The sequence below is a fragment of the Haemorhous mexicanus genome, chromosome 18, assembly GCF_027477595.1.
Source record: "Haemorhous mexicanus isolate bHaeMex1 chromosome 18, bHaeMex1.pri, whole genome shotgun sequence".
In the NCBI taxonomy this organism is placed as follows: Eukaryota; Metazoa; Chordata; class Aves; order Passeriformes; family Fringillidae; genus Haemorhous; species Haemorhous mexicanus.
Window position 1 is genome coordinate 13,980,586 of NC_082358.1, and position 14,891 is coordinate 13,995,476.

Consider the following 14,891-nt stretch of genomic DNA (forward strand, 5'->3'; position numbering starts at 1 on the left):
GTTCTGTTTGTCTATTAATACCCCAGACAGTTCTAGCTCACTTTTAATATGACATGCAACTTCCTTTTTATGGCTGCCAGCTCCTCCTGCTTTGCCAGAACAACTTAAAGACTTTCTGCTGCCTGTAAAACCATGGGCTAGTTGAAATCCTCCACGGAAGGAGCAGAATAATAAGAGATGAAATAAAATCCACGCCTGTACTTTTCCGTTGGCCTCTTATCACGGCATCTCCTTGAACATATATAAATAATGTTTTTATCAGAGCTTTCCCCGCCGTCCCTCTCGCTGCAGACAGTGGGAGCAGACAGGATCTGCTCACCGCGCTGCCCAGACGAAAGGTCACCGTCTAATTTCTTTATTTCTTTGCATCAGGGCACGGGAGGAATACGCGAGCGAGAATTACTTTGAATAAAGAGGTCCGGGGTGGTGCACAGAGCGCTCTGGAAACACTCGGGGTTTGAACAGCATCGGTTCTTGCAGAGATGCAGAAAGATTAAAAACAGCAAAGGCTCAGGGAGGGCGGCGAGCGGGGATCTTGCTCCTTTAATGGGTTAACCCAGGATGCCAAAACTCGCCTTGAAAAGGGTTAATTCAGTCAGGCCTCGGTGAATAGATAAAAGAGGTTTGAGGACAGGTGCCAGCCCATCAGTCCCCTCAGCAGCTGAGGGTTTCAAAGGGTAAGTCACTTGCAAATGCTGCTTTCAATAGGTGAGAAATCCCTGACTAGAATAGGTGCTGGCCCGGGCCGCACAAAGGGCGCTCAGAGCTGCGCTCCTCGGGCACAGAAACTCCGTTTATTTTGTTTGTTTATTAACCATCCCAGACGTGATCATTTACACCCCCCGGTTGTTTACCGAGCCCGTTCTGAGCTCGCATTTCTTTGTTCCAATCGTTCCGAGGAACGAAATCTCCCGTGCGGGGTGGAAATGCAATTTTCGGAGAAGCCGTAAAACTGGCCGGGCTTGTTTAAAGCGGAGAGACTTTAACTCTATTGACTTTCCTGCTTTGCTTTGCTGTTTAGCTGTTCTCCAGTGACTTCATTAAAAAGGAGGGCAGTTACTTAATCGTGCAATCCACCCCGCTGGTGTCATTTGCAGTTTCCTGTTCTATTCTGACTCAGCCAGCTGAGCGCCAATTCTCCCCTCAACTTCTGGAGTTTTCATCTGGACCAAAATCTCCTTCTCGTACTGCGAGATCTCCTTCCCATCCTTTTCTCCAGCGCCCACGCTGGGGAAAAAAAGTTGTTTTGTGGGGAAAGGACGCTTTGGGTTTCGGTGTAAATGGAGTTTTGGTGCGCCCGGTGCCACTTTGGGATCTCCCCACTCTCTGCCATCCTTTGCCGGGCACAGCCTTGGCAGGAGCTGGCACCTCTGCCATTCCATTTAGGAATTCCTCCTACTCGGGAATTCCTCCTGCTGTGTTCCCAGGCTGCCGGAGGAGCCCAGCTCCCGCTGGAGGAGACATTCAGTGGCTAAAACCAGGGCAAGAGCAACAGCGAGAGTTTCAGGGTGCCGTGTGCCAGGAAGGGATGCTGTGCCTGGGAGCATCTGGGCTGTTTCTGTTCCTTTCTAATCCGGGAGTTCATGAAAGCAGCAGTGTTTGTTTATTTAGTAAGTGCTGGTCCTGCCATCAGCCGGGCAGAAATCAGGGTGCTGCCGGCTGATATTTGACTTTTACACAGGGACTTGCCAAGCTCTGACCCTGCTTTTCAGGCACAAGCCTCAGTGCAAACCCTCGTTTAAGGAATTTGTTTTCTGAGGAGAATTAATGAACCTCCGTTTTACATAAAAAACACTTGTATCCCTCTATTCTGCCAGTTTACAAGCAGGCAGGATTGCAGTTCCCACTCTGGAATAAATCCACTGCAATCCCTGTTTGCTGTCTGCCCTTTTGCCACCTGGCAGGGGGCACCTGGAGGAGGCTGTGGGCAGGAAAGTGCTGATTAATAGTTAAATAAAAATGGAATTTCACTCGCTCTTCCCTTTGTACAATCTCCCCTCTTTCCATTCACCCATTTTACATAAAATCCCCAAAGGATTAATCATCACTGTGGTGAATGAATCAAAAATTAATGAAGAAATTTCAGCAGTTCTGCCAAAAACGATCTGGGGGCTCTGAAGCTGTCAGTGAGGGATGGGAGGGTGTTGGACAGTTTGGTTTCATGGGCTGGAGGAGTTTGCCCCTCGAGGGTTGGGGCATTTGCAGAGCTTAACAACACAGAGGCATTTAGGGAGAGGAAAAGGCAGCACCTGATCTGTGTAAGAATTTTTTGAGAGTAGAAAATGCACCTTTAGTTTCCTAAGTTACACGTAAAAAATGATAAAATTTTACAAATACAGTTACATAACAATATGCTTAAATACACAGATTTTTGGGCCAAGTGAAAATATGATTCTAAATTGTCAAAACTGTGGTTGTGAAACGTCCCAGCCACCAGCCCTGGTGTGGGTCCCTCAGCCTGCTCTGAGCACCTGAGAGGAGCAGCGTTGTGAAAAACCATCCTTTCCACCTCCTGTTCTGTGCTGTACAACTGCTTTCCACGTGCTGCTTTATTTTTAGGGTTTAGCTAATGGCTCTGTAAGAAATCCCACTTTGCATCTTCCCCAGCATCACCCTGTGGTGCTTTTCTGTCAGCTCTGCTCTGGCAATTAAAAAGTTGCACGTGATTATCCCACACACTTTTAGAGTGGCCTGGCGACAAAGGATGCTCAAGCCCTGTGAAAAAACAACTTTATCTCCATTTAAATATTGTAAATAGCGTGTGAAAAAAGTTCAGGGTACACGTGAGGTGTGAGAGTCCAGGACAGCCTCGTTTTTATTTAATTCATTTTTCTATGAGCTTAAAAAAAAAAAAAAAAAAAAAAAAAAAAAAAACCAAAAAAACCCAAAAAAACCAAACCAAAAACCTCAGGCAACAGTTTTTGTTGATCATTGGAAATATTATTGCCTGGCCTGTAGGTGTTTAAATGTCATCACGAATGCCCGTACATAGGAGGAGGAGGAGGAGGAGGAGGAGGAGGAGGAGGAGGAGGAGGGGGTATCTGTTTGTAAGATGAGAAAAGGAACCACTGCCTATTGTCTGACCTGAGCAGCTCCCTGATTGACTGGGAGCAGGAATATCTCCATGGGAACAGATGAATGTCTGGTTTTCATGTGCTGAAATCCCCAATCGAGCTCACAGCGCCTTCACTAACGTGCCACTCTAAATTGGCTGTGTGCACGCTGCTTCCTACCTTTGGCTAAACTAAACCAGAATGCTTCTCCCGAAGTTCTCTCCCAAATGAGATCAAACCACAGAACCAGCCCCAGCCCGAACGAGCGCGGCTGTTTTGTCCTGCTGTTGGTTTTGAAGTTTTATTCCGGGGGTTCTTTTGAAGCAAAGCAGGCAAAACAATGAAATGGGATGGAGCATTTAGCACGGGCCAGCCTTGCCAGCTGCCTTTGGCAGGTCTGGGTGATGGGGAGGGTTGTGATCCACCCTCAGGACACAGCAGTGCTGCTTTGGGGGTCCGGAGAGCTCCCGGCTCCCTTGTGTCCAGCTTTGCTCCAGCCATTTCCAGCGCTCTGCTCTCCCTCCTGACATGTCAGTTGACTTCCACACAGCTGAACCTAAAAATAATTCATACCCAGATATTAGAGGTAACAAAAGAACCACAGTGACGAGGAAAAAATCGCAATCCAGGTTGGGTGCAGGAGTGATTCCTAAATATTAAAGCCCCAGTGGTCTTATCTGGACCAGCTGCTTATAATGTCTGTGAGGAATGTGGCACATCAAGTGTGTGAACACTGCAGCTATTGTATCCTAACAGGCTGATTGAACCCTGGATAATTGGCATGTAACCTTCTCTATTAATAGTGCAGACAGATATGTGAATTAGCTGAATGCCTCAGACATATGCCATGCATTAGCCAAAAGGGCTTACAATTCTCATAACAACTCGGCTAACTATTACACCAGTAATTATTCTTTAGAACTTGATAATATTAGAGCAAAATCAAGAAATAATTTGTAGTTTCGGGCCAGATTATGAATACTCAGTTGCTCTGTAACACGACGCCAAGGGCTGGGCTGGGAGGAAGACTCGGGGCTGATAGTGGCACTTTGATGTTTTTAAAGGGGTCAGAGTGTGATTCTCTGGCTTTGTTTAGCTCTTGTAACTTGAAGGATTCGATGGGCATGAGAAACATTTAGAATAATTCCAGGATTGCTGTTCTTTCCGTGGTGCAGGACCTGTACAGTCGGGGCCATTGTCTTTGGAGAGACAGTAGATTATTTTCCTTTGTGAAATACCATGTGGAGGGGTAAATATGGCTTCTTAATTATTTTCTTTTCATCGCATTGTCTTACTGTTCTGAACTTCCCATCCTTCCACTGCAGTTGTTTGTGCAGAATGAAACGGCAAAGCCACCTTTTACTTTTTAATGAGGTTGTTCTTTAGCTAAAGTGATGGAGTGTATGATTCATGTCTGAGTGATCTCGAAAGAATGCAGCATTACAACACTTTGAAGGCAGAGAAATATCAACCATTTAAATGTGGGAGCCCCTAGAGCTGCACAACCTGTCTGAGAGTGTGGAGTAAGGAGCTGCTCCTACAGAGCTGTGGAGCTTTTTGTTATTTGAGAACCTTTCCTTAGAAAATCTTTTTACAATTCAGGGGAAAATAATCGGATATTTTAGGATAGAAATTCAAGTTTAGATGTTCCAGCATTCCCAACAATTGTGCTGTTGTTTTGCAAATGCTTTAGTCATTTAAATGCTCCTCTTAGTAATCCACCTCCAGTCAAATCCAATCAACACCGAAGTAAAAAGTGTTTTAACCAGTACAAATACTACACAAACAGACGCGTTCATTTCTGAGGAGGTTCTATTTACATTTGCCCCTCTTCCACAGGGGCTGAGCTCAAAACAAAGTGTTTGGAAGGTGTTCTGGTGCAAAGAGCTTCCCCATAAAGCACAATCTCACATCACTCCTTGGCATTAATCTCCCTTCCACAGAAACTAAAATCCTTATTGCCCTGGCAATTCCCTCCTGAGCCCCCCACCTCCTGCAGCTCCCAGGGTTACCCTCTCCTCCTGCTGCACCTCTTCCCCAGCTCCCTGGCTGCTCCCCCAGGATCTGGGGGATCCCTTTGCATGGTTGCAGCCATCACTCAGCAGCCTCAGAGCACCACTCATCTCCCAGGGTCCAGAGGAACTCTCTCCTCTGAGGGCCCAGCTCTGAGAGCCTGCCCAGCCCTGCCGGCAGAGCTGGGGGAGCCCAGGAGCTCCCAGAGCCCTCCTGGGATGGGATCCATGGGATGGGATCTATGGGATGGGATCTATGGGATGGGATGGGATGGGATGGGATGGGATCCATGGGATGGGATGGGATGGGATGGGATGGGATGGGATCTATGGGATGGGATGGGATGGGATGGGATCCATGGGATGGGATGGGATGGGATGGGATGGGATCTATGGGATGGGATCTATGGGATGGGATGGGATGGGATGGGATGGGATGGGATCTATGGGATGGGATGGGATGGGATGGGATGGGATGGGATGGGATGGGATGGGATGGGATGGGATGGGATCTATGGGATTGGATGGGATGGGATGGGTTGGGATGGGATCCATGGGATGGGATGGGATGGGATGGGATGGGATGGGATGGGATGGGATGGGGATGGGATGGGATGGGATCTATGGGATTGGATGGGATGGGATCTATGGGATGGGATGGGGATGGGGATGGGATCTATGGGATAGGATGGGTTGGGATCCATGGGATGGGATGGGATGGGATGGGATCCATGGGATGGGATGGGATGGGATGGGATGGGATGGGATGGGATGGGATGGGATGGGATGGGATGGGGATGGGGATAGGGATGGGATGGGATGGGATCCATGGGATGGGATGGGATGGGATGGGATGGGATGGGATGGGATGGGATCCATGGGATGGGATGGGATGGGATGGGATGGGATGGGATGGGATGGGATGGGATGGGATGGGATGGGATGGGATGGGATGGGATGGGATGGGATGGGATCCATGGGATGGGATGGGATGGGATGGGATGGGATGGGATGGGATCCATGGGATGGGATGGGATGGGATCCATAGGATGGGATGGGATGGGATGGGATGGGATGGGATCCATGGGATGGGATGGGATGGGATGGGATGGGATGGGATCCATAGGATGGGATGGGATGGGATGGGATGGGATCCATGGGATGGGATGGGATGGGATCCATAGGATGGGATGGGATGGGATGGGATGGGATCCATGGGATGGGGATGGGGATGGGGATGGGGATGGGGATAGGATGGGCTGATCCAGTGGGGCTGATCCACATCCATCCCTCACCCAAACCCAACATCAGATCCTTGCTCTGAGCCCGGGTCCAGCTTTGGTTTTGCTCCTGAGCCGTGTCCAGGAGGAAACTGAGGCAGCACAAACATTGTAAAACCACCTTGGCAGATATTTTAACAAAAGACAGTTAACAGGGAACCCGTGCCCACCCAGTCAAGCGCTGGAGCAGAGCTCTTCAGGCAAAGGTTTTTGGTATTTGTCCATCAAAGCAGTGAAATATGGTTCTGTTTTGGCCCTTAATGCCCACCCACCATCACATTTTTCTCTCCTGCTCCTGAGCAGGATTAGGTGAGGGGAGCAGGAATCTGTCCTTTATTTATTTATTTATTACACATGGTTTTCTCTCTCTTTAAAGTACTGAGCAATGATTTTCAGCTTTTCTTAATCCTGAGAATCCCTTTTCTTAATCCTGAGAATCCCTTTTCTTAATCCTGAGAACCCCTTTTCTTAATCCTGAGAACTTCTTTGGGATAAAGAAGTCCAAATTGGGTAAAAGTTAAAATAAACTTTGGCTATATCTCCTTTCTTTTTTTTATTTTTTTTTTCCTTATTCCACCTTTGGTTCCCACTCATGGGGAAATTTCCTTGGTTTGATTTGGCAGCAGCTTTGTGAACTGCTGCCTTCTTGATGCTCAGAAGAGCAGAGGTGAGTGGGCCTGTGGCAGGAGAAAAACTGGGACTGATGCTCCTGAAACTGCCTGCTTGGGACATGCAGATGGGTTATCCCAGGTGGAAAGAGTTATTAATGCAGATTTGGCTTCTGCATCCGATCCAGATGGGCACTGCAATTAACCACAGTGCAGAAGAAATGTCTGAGATTGCTGGGGACACAGAAAGCACCAGCTGAGCTGGCACGAGCTGTGGGCCTGGCCTGATTCAGCTGGAAAGGGGTGAGGTGGTGCTGGGAAAACCCTGGCACTGCACAGGGGCACCTTGAAATCCAAGAGGGGAGGGGGCAGAAATGTCTGTGCCAGGGCAGGGGGCAGGAATGTCTGTGCCAGGGTAGGGGGCAGGAATGTCTGTGCCAGGGCAGGGGGCAGGAATGTCTGTGCCAGGGCAGGGGGCAGGAATGTCTGTGCCAGGGTAGGGGGCAGGAATGTCTGTGCTAGGGCAGGAATGCCTGTGCCAGGGCAAGGGGCAGGAATGTCTGTGCCAGGGCAGGGGACAGGAATGTCTGTGCCAGGGGAGGGGGCAGGAATGCCTGTGCCAGGGCAGGGGGCAGGAATATCTGTGCCAGGGCAGAAATGTCTGTGCCAGTGGAGGGGGCAGGAATGCCTGTGCCAGGGGAGGGGGCAGGAATGCCTGTGCCAGGGCAGGGGGCAGGAATGCCTGTGCCAGGGGAGGGGCAGGAATGTCTGTGCCAGGGTAGGGGGCAGGAATGCCTGTGCCAGGGTAGGGGGCAGGAATGTCTGTGCCAGGTTTGGGGAACAGGAACTGCTCAGTGGTGAGGCACAAGAGGAATCCAAGGCTGGGTGGTTGGGGCAGCTTTGGGAGGCTCAGGGATGGACATGGCTCAGGGGCAGGAGGGGCAGGACCCCCCTGTCCTGTCACTGCTGGGGTGTTGGTGCAGAGGGGGAGCACCCCGTGGGCAGGAGCCATTTCAGATCCCTTTTCCTCCTGAAAACCAGGAGCTGGAACACGAGGGATAATCACGATCCAGTCTTTGTAATTCAGCATCAAAATCAGAAGGGAGACCAGGAATTCTTACTCTTAGCTTAGAGCAGAAATCCCAGTGTTAATGGAGATTAGGAAGTATTGATTTGTCACAGGCCATAAGGTTTCCTGTGTGCCTGACTTTCCTTAATTCCCCTGGGTTTGACAACATTGACTTAGACCTGTGATGAAAGATAAAACATCACCATCTGCTCATGCAAACATTTATAACTTAAAAAGACCCATCAAGAGAGTGGGATAGAGAATAAAACCTTCATCATGTTTAAGATGGTGAACAAAGAAAAAAAAAATCAGTTTTTAAATTCAGAGTTCTTTTAAAGGAAATCCAAGAGTAGCTGAGGAAGAAGAGGAATGGGTTCCAAACAGATGTTGGTTCCTGGAGAAATGGTAGAGGTTGGCAGGCAGCAGGATGCAGTGGATTGAAATTCTGTGTTTTGGCTGTGATGCCTCTGTTGGGGAGTGTTGCTGGAGTCGTGTCCCCATTCAGTCACAGGCAGACAGACAGACAGACAGACATGAGCTGTCCCCACCTTTCCCCACAGACACCGTGACTCACAGCTGGTGTCTTCCTCCTGCAAGTACCAACAGCAGCACTCTGGGTAAGACCCACAAGTGAATCACTGGCCAGCCTGGTTTCATCACAGATAACAGCCTGTGCCTTGAGACCCACGGTGTGCTGTGTCTGAAAATGCACATTTCTGGTGGGTTTTGGTGACAGCTGCCAGCACAGCTCCTGCAGATGCCAATAAATGAAGGAGCCCTCAGTGTGTGCTGGTGCAGGGCAGGGCAGTCCCTGACAAATATTGCTGCCAGCCCCTGGGGATGCTCTCCTGCAGCTGGAATTGGTGCCTTGGGCTGGAGCAGCTCAGCCAAGCCCACCCGCAGTGGGTGCTGGATGCTCTGTGCCACTGACACAGCTCCCTGGAGCCACCCTGGTGCTGCTGCTGCCCAGGGCCCTGTGCCAGGCTGGGAGGGGACTGGGGACAGACTGGGCAGCATTCTGTCCTGCTGCAGCCCTGTCTGGGCCAGCATCAGCCTGCAGCCAGGCTCTTGTTACATCTAAACACGATTTTAGGCTGTGCTGGCACAGCTAACCCCAGCTTAAACTGGGCAGCTGGGGTTCTGGGAGCTGTGAGGGGCTGCAAGGGGCTGCTGGTGTCTCCATCTCCCCTTGGGCTGCAGCACTCAAATGTGCAGCCAGTGAAGTGCAATTTAAGCTGCACTTAAGCCGGCCTAATGGCTAAGAGGCATGAGGAAGGATGGACTGAGGCTGCTCTGATTGCTGCATCAGGCTGCACCCTTAAATAGCCCGATGTTGTGATGTTGTGAGCATAGTTTGCATTTGTGAATCCTGCTTTCACACCCTAGTGTGCCAACATCACTGCTCTGCTCACCTGGGACTAAACCACAGAATGGCCAAATGCTCTGGGCTGGAGGGACCTCAGAAATCATCTCCTTCCAGCTCCCCTGGGCAGGAATACCTTCCTCCAGACCAGGTTGTGATAATGCTTCTGAATAAAAGTAATGACTCCTCTGAAACTGCTCTGCACAGGCTCTTCAGAGCTTGCTCAGGAAGCAGTCTGTGTGTAACTGGTGAGTAAGAGGCAGGAATTGTTTTCAGTGATAACCACAATGAACATCACACTCTTCCCTCTGAGCAAATCTGTGTGAAGGCTGAGCAGGGTTTATTTGTAGTGAAAGAGCTCAGGTCCTGCTAAACATCTGTTTTTTGGGGCTGTTGCTTTGAATTAAAGGAACATTTGTATCAGAAGGTGTACTGCAGCACATTGCTGCGATGATGATTCCATCCTTTCCCTGCCTCTCAGTGCACACAGGGCACAGCCCCAAAATCTCCAGGGTCAATGGGAATTTTTCTTTGGATCCCTGAGGCTCAGGGAAAGCTGCAAGGGAGATCCTGGGAAAGGGCAGGACACCCAGAGGAGAGGCTGCTTAATGTAACGTGGCCAAAAAGCCCCGATCTGAGCAGCTCCCAGGAGCCTGGGGTGCAGCTGCAGGAATTCCTGCTACCTCCACTTCCCGTGCCTCTAGAGCAGCAGTGGAGCAGGAGGGAAATCCTGGTGATGATGAGCTGGTTCAAATCAGAGTGAAGAAATCTGATATCACCAGGGCTGGGCAGCACTGGGTCCTGCACAGAGCTCACGCTGATTCCATGTAAAGAAATTCATTTCAGCTGCAGGAAAGAAGCAGCTCCAGGCCAGGAGGGACGGGCTCCTCCTCAGGGGGGGCTCCTGGCAGCACTGGGGGTGCAGGGCACACTCCATCACAGGGCTGCTGCAGGGCAGAAATGGGCTTGCAAGGGTACTTTGGATGATCTGGGTACAACACAACCTCATGGATCTCATGGACATTTGGATCATAGAAATTCCAGAGGGGAGGGGGTGGAAAAGGGCTGGGAATGTCTTGTGAATGCCCCAGCTGAAGAAAACATCCAGATAACCCTCCACATCAAATATACTGATAAGAAAGCACCGTTTAACCTGGGCAAATCATTGGCCTTTGGTTTATTTGGGATAAATAATTATTATTTCATTTATTTTGACAGAAGGAGAATAATATCTATTATCATCATATTATTAATTAGTATAATATATTATCATGTTCTCTTATATAAGATGAATATTAGCATATTATAGCTCAAGAACAGGGGCAACCCTTCCTCTGCACTTTGGAGGAAAAATAACTTCCTTGATAATCTGGGCATTCCAAATGCCCAAAGCTGAAGATTTGGCAAGAGGGAAGTCCAGGGAAAGAAAGAAAAAGAAAAGTGGGAGTGAACACATGTGGGGATGGTTCCTTTCAATACTTTTAGGGAAAATGCTCACAAAAGAGGGGAAAACATTGAAATAGAGTTCCAAAATTAAAAAGTAAAGGCCCATGTCGGGTTGGGGAGGGATGCTCGGCTGGCGGGGCTGCAGCTCCAGGGGATGTTTCTTTCTCTCCCAGCCTGCCAAGGGTGCCTCCCCCAAATGTTTTTTAATCAGTCGGGTTTTAAACAATGTGAGCTGACAGCAGCCCTTTAATATGCACGGCCGAGGCTCTTGGAACTGCCAGGAGAAAGGACGAGGAGATTTCCCTGGATTTGGGAGCAGGGTCTGGAATTTCATAGGTGCAGAGAAAAGGCTGCCTGCCTTTGAAGTTTGCTGCTTTATATGCTAAACAGCGCTGCTGACTGATTTACTGCCGGTTCGCATCCAGGGGGTGGGGAAAGAGGAAAGCCACCACTTTTTGTGGGGTGCCATGAGGAATTATTGACAGATAGGGACACGAGCTCCACTCGCTTGCAAATTTGCTTTCAAACCCCAACAGGTTCACGCGAGCCAGGGCTTGTAGCAGAGCAGTGCCACATTTGGTAGAGCCCTGCCACATCTGGAGCTGCAAACATCACCTGGCTCTCCACAGCAAAGGCTGGCCCAGAGGGGAAAGGCAGCGTTTGCAGGCAGCACAAATACATTTGTTATTTTTCTGTGAATTAGTGCGGTCCACTCTTTCAGTGGTGGCAGGAAAAGCTCTTTTAGCCTCTCTTCCTGGTGAGTGTTTAAGATTCCTGGAATATTTTGTCCCCTCCAGAAGATTTAACCAGCCTGATTATGCATCAGTGGCAGGGATGCATCCTCATCAATAAATTCATATTCATGGGGGGAAATGAACTGTGGAGCATCTGTGGAGTTCCGAGACCAAAAACCTTTGGAACAAAGGAATTCCTCCCAAGGAATGACCCAGTGAATTGTGCCCTGAACACTTGGGTTAGGAAGGATCTCTTCCCATGATTCAGGAATAAATGCCAGGCTGGCTGTGGAAATACTGGAGCCTGTTGTGCAGTCTGGTGTCAGAATGTGCCGTTTTCAGCGTGGTTAAAATATAAAAAAAAATTTAAAAAAGCAATGCTATGAAGCAGTGAGCAAGAATTGAATAGAGGTTTTGTTTTAGCGCCTCTGAAAGGAAGCTGTCTCCTCTAGGAGAACACTTCTTCCTCGATAGCATATCATTAGTTGCTTCTTTACATGCTCTGGAAAGATGTTTCTTTGAATCTTTATGTGTGGCAAGAGGCAGAAAAGGGTGGAGGATAAAAGAGAGCTAAAAATAGCAGCAGCATCTGAATGCACAAATGCAGAACTTGTCTGCAAAACGGGTAACAAAGGCAAACATGCCTTAGCACATCAAAATATTGCTTTTTGTTAGTGGGTATTTGTGTTCTCTAACGGCATTTCTGTTGGGAAGGAAATTCTGCCTCCTCCTCCTCCTCCTCTGGCAATAACCAGCAGGACAAATTTCATTCACTCCATTCCCCAAAGTGGAATTTGCTCCCTCACAGTCCCACTTAACCCAGCCCTTCTGAGCCGTGGTTTCCTGTCTGTCAGTTGAATTTTCAGGCATATTATTAAGTCATTTATGTGTTTTTAAAGCACTTGGATATCTCATAAAAATGATTGCAGGAAAGTGCACTCATATTGGTACACCTTAATAAACCCAGATCATGCCAGGCACAATTAAACTCTTTTTTATGTCCCACCATGCAAATCTTCCTGTAGAGCTTGAAGTTTAACTTTCAAAGCTCAGCTGAGTTTATTCAACTGATTACTATCTAATCCACCCACCCATCATCCCACACTCCCTCAGAAAAATGTTCAAATCCCGCCCAGAGTGATACTTTTATTTTTAAACTTGAATGTCTAAGCATTCCTCACAGATGTGAGAAAACTTGAGCCTTAATCATTACAGCAACCCCGTGCTGGCATTGCCAGGACACAGCCTCCTGCAGAAATTGGTGTTTTCAGCACAAACTGCTGCTCTGGCCAGCCCAGAGCCACCCGTGAGCACCACGAGGAGCTTGACCTGGCGGTGGCACTGGGACAAGGAGTGACCATCCCTCTGTGCCAGCTCCAGCTGGGGCACACTGGGGGCACCTCCAGACTTCCCAGCAGGGGCTGCACCCGAGGGGGGCTGGGACAGCTGGTGTGGATGGACAGACAGGCACAGAGCTCTCTGTGCTGGGGAAGGCTGGGGGGGTACACTGGGCACAGTTTTGGGGGCAGTTTAGGGGGGTACACTGGGCACAGCTTTGGGGGCAGTTTAGGGGGGTACAAGGTGCCTGTGCCAGTCCTTGTTGCCTCACTCCCAGCACCTCCTCCCTCTCCTTCCTCACCTCTGGCCCTCGGGGCAGCAGGTTTGTTCTGTTTGGATATTCCATGTCCAGCAGAAAGAGGATCCCCAAAAGAGAATTTATTCCTTTCCCTTCAAACATCTGGCCTGGCTGGCTGGGACCCCAGCGTGGGGCAGGGGCAGGCTGCCTCAGCAGGGCAGGGCTGGCACTGCTCCTGGCACAGGTCACTCCAGAGCCCCCCCAGCTTTGCTGGGCAGGCTCTGTCCCACCCAGCTGTCCTGCAGGAAATATTCCACTGCACTGGGCTCCCGGATTCCCTGGGCTGGTGCAAACAGGTAGAACTTGTTGGTGCTGAGGGAAGCCATGAATATTTACAGCTGCAGAGGATCCCCTCCTCTCTGTGCTCATCCAGCCCATGGATAATTGCAATGAGCTGTCACAAACCTGAGCTGCTGTGCAGAGGGGCAGTGCCTGCAGAGGAGGCTGTGCTGGCTCAGGATCTGGCTGCAGGTCACCCCCTGAACATTTTGGGTACAGCAGAACCATGTTTGCTGTGCTCAGGATCTGGCTGCAGGTCACACCTGCACATTTTGGGGTACAGCAGATCCATGTCTGCTGTGCTCAGGATCTGGCTGGAGGGTCACACCTGCACGTTTTGGGGTTGAGCAGATCCATGTTTGCAGGGCTCAGGATGCTGCTCTGGCTGCAGGTCACACCTGCACATTTTGTGGAACAGCAGAACCATGTCTGCTGTGCTCAGACACGGGTCAGCAAGCCATGGGAGCTGGGCAGCCCCAGGGAATCTGCAGTTGGGTTTCTCTAGGAAATTTGGTGCCTGGCCTGGTGATCACAGAGGCTCTGGGGCAGCTCAGGGCTCCTGGACACCCCAACACCTCTGGTGGGGATTTGTGGTCTGGGAGAGCCAAAGATCTGGTGGGGTTTCAGTGTGAGCACCGAGTGATCCCCAAGCTCAGTTTCTTTATGATGAAGATCAAGATGATCAAGATGAGCCCAATTCTTTAGGGCAGCTCAGTGGAAAACCCTCCTGAGGAAGCTCCTTAGCCAAAACTGCATTTTTGTGTGTCAGTGCAGCTGTTGGGCCGGACCATCCATCTCTGGGTCCATAAAAATCCAATTCATTTGGTCCAAAAAAGGGCTGATTTTTACAGGCTGGAGGGAGGGCAGCTCTCCCTGATGATCAATAAATACTCCATTATTTGCTCTGGCACTGCTGGGTGATCAGCAGCTCAGACACTGCTCACAGGGGGCACTGGGGGATTAATCCCATCTGCTTACAAACCATTTTCAGATCAGGCCCAACAAACCCAATTACAGTGGTCCAGAACTCGTACAACCCCTTGAACTCCAGGTGCCCTGCCAGGGTGCAGAGTGGGCTGAGCACCTCTGCTGAGATGGGGAAGAGCCCCTGGTGAACCCTGAGATCATCAGGGCTGCCAGGAGTTAATTAGGGGGGATTAAGGGCCCGGATGAAAAATAACAGATGTGAGTGAGCAGCGAGTTTGCAAGCAGCACTATGACCAATCAACACAGAGCTGTGTTTAGCAGGAGATTATGCACCAAACATGGCAGGGAGATCAAAAAAAGCAAAACTCTTCCTACTTGAGATCAGATTTGAAATGCTGGCAGTATGCAAAGCACCCAATTATGAAAGCAGCGTGCTACCACTGCCGGGGGAACTCCTCCTCCCTGCTCCTACACAAGGTGATTT

General features: G+C 49.7%; 1 long non-coding RNA gene across 1 annotated transcript; it reads right to left on the minus strand.

The window, feature by feature from the left end:
• Positions 1-3,340: 3,340 nt before the first annotated feature.
• On the minus strand, positions 3,341-13,450 carry LOC132335895 (uncharacterized). Its single transcript, XR_009488765.1, has 2 exons — positions 13,205-13,450; positions 3,341-3,609 (listed from the first exon to the last, which is right to left on the minus strand). It is a non-coding gene; the product is annotated as an uncharacterized LOC132335895 (long non-coding RNA).
• Positions 13,451-14,891: the final 1,441 nt, after the last annotated feature.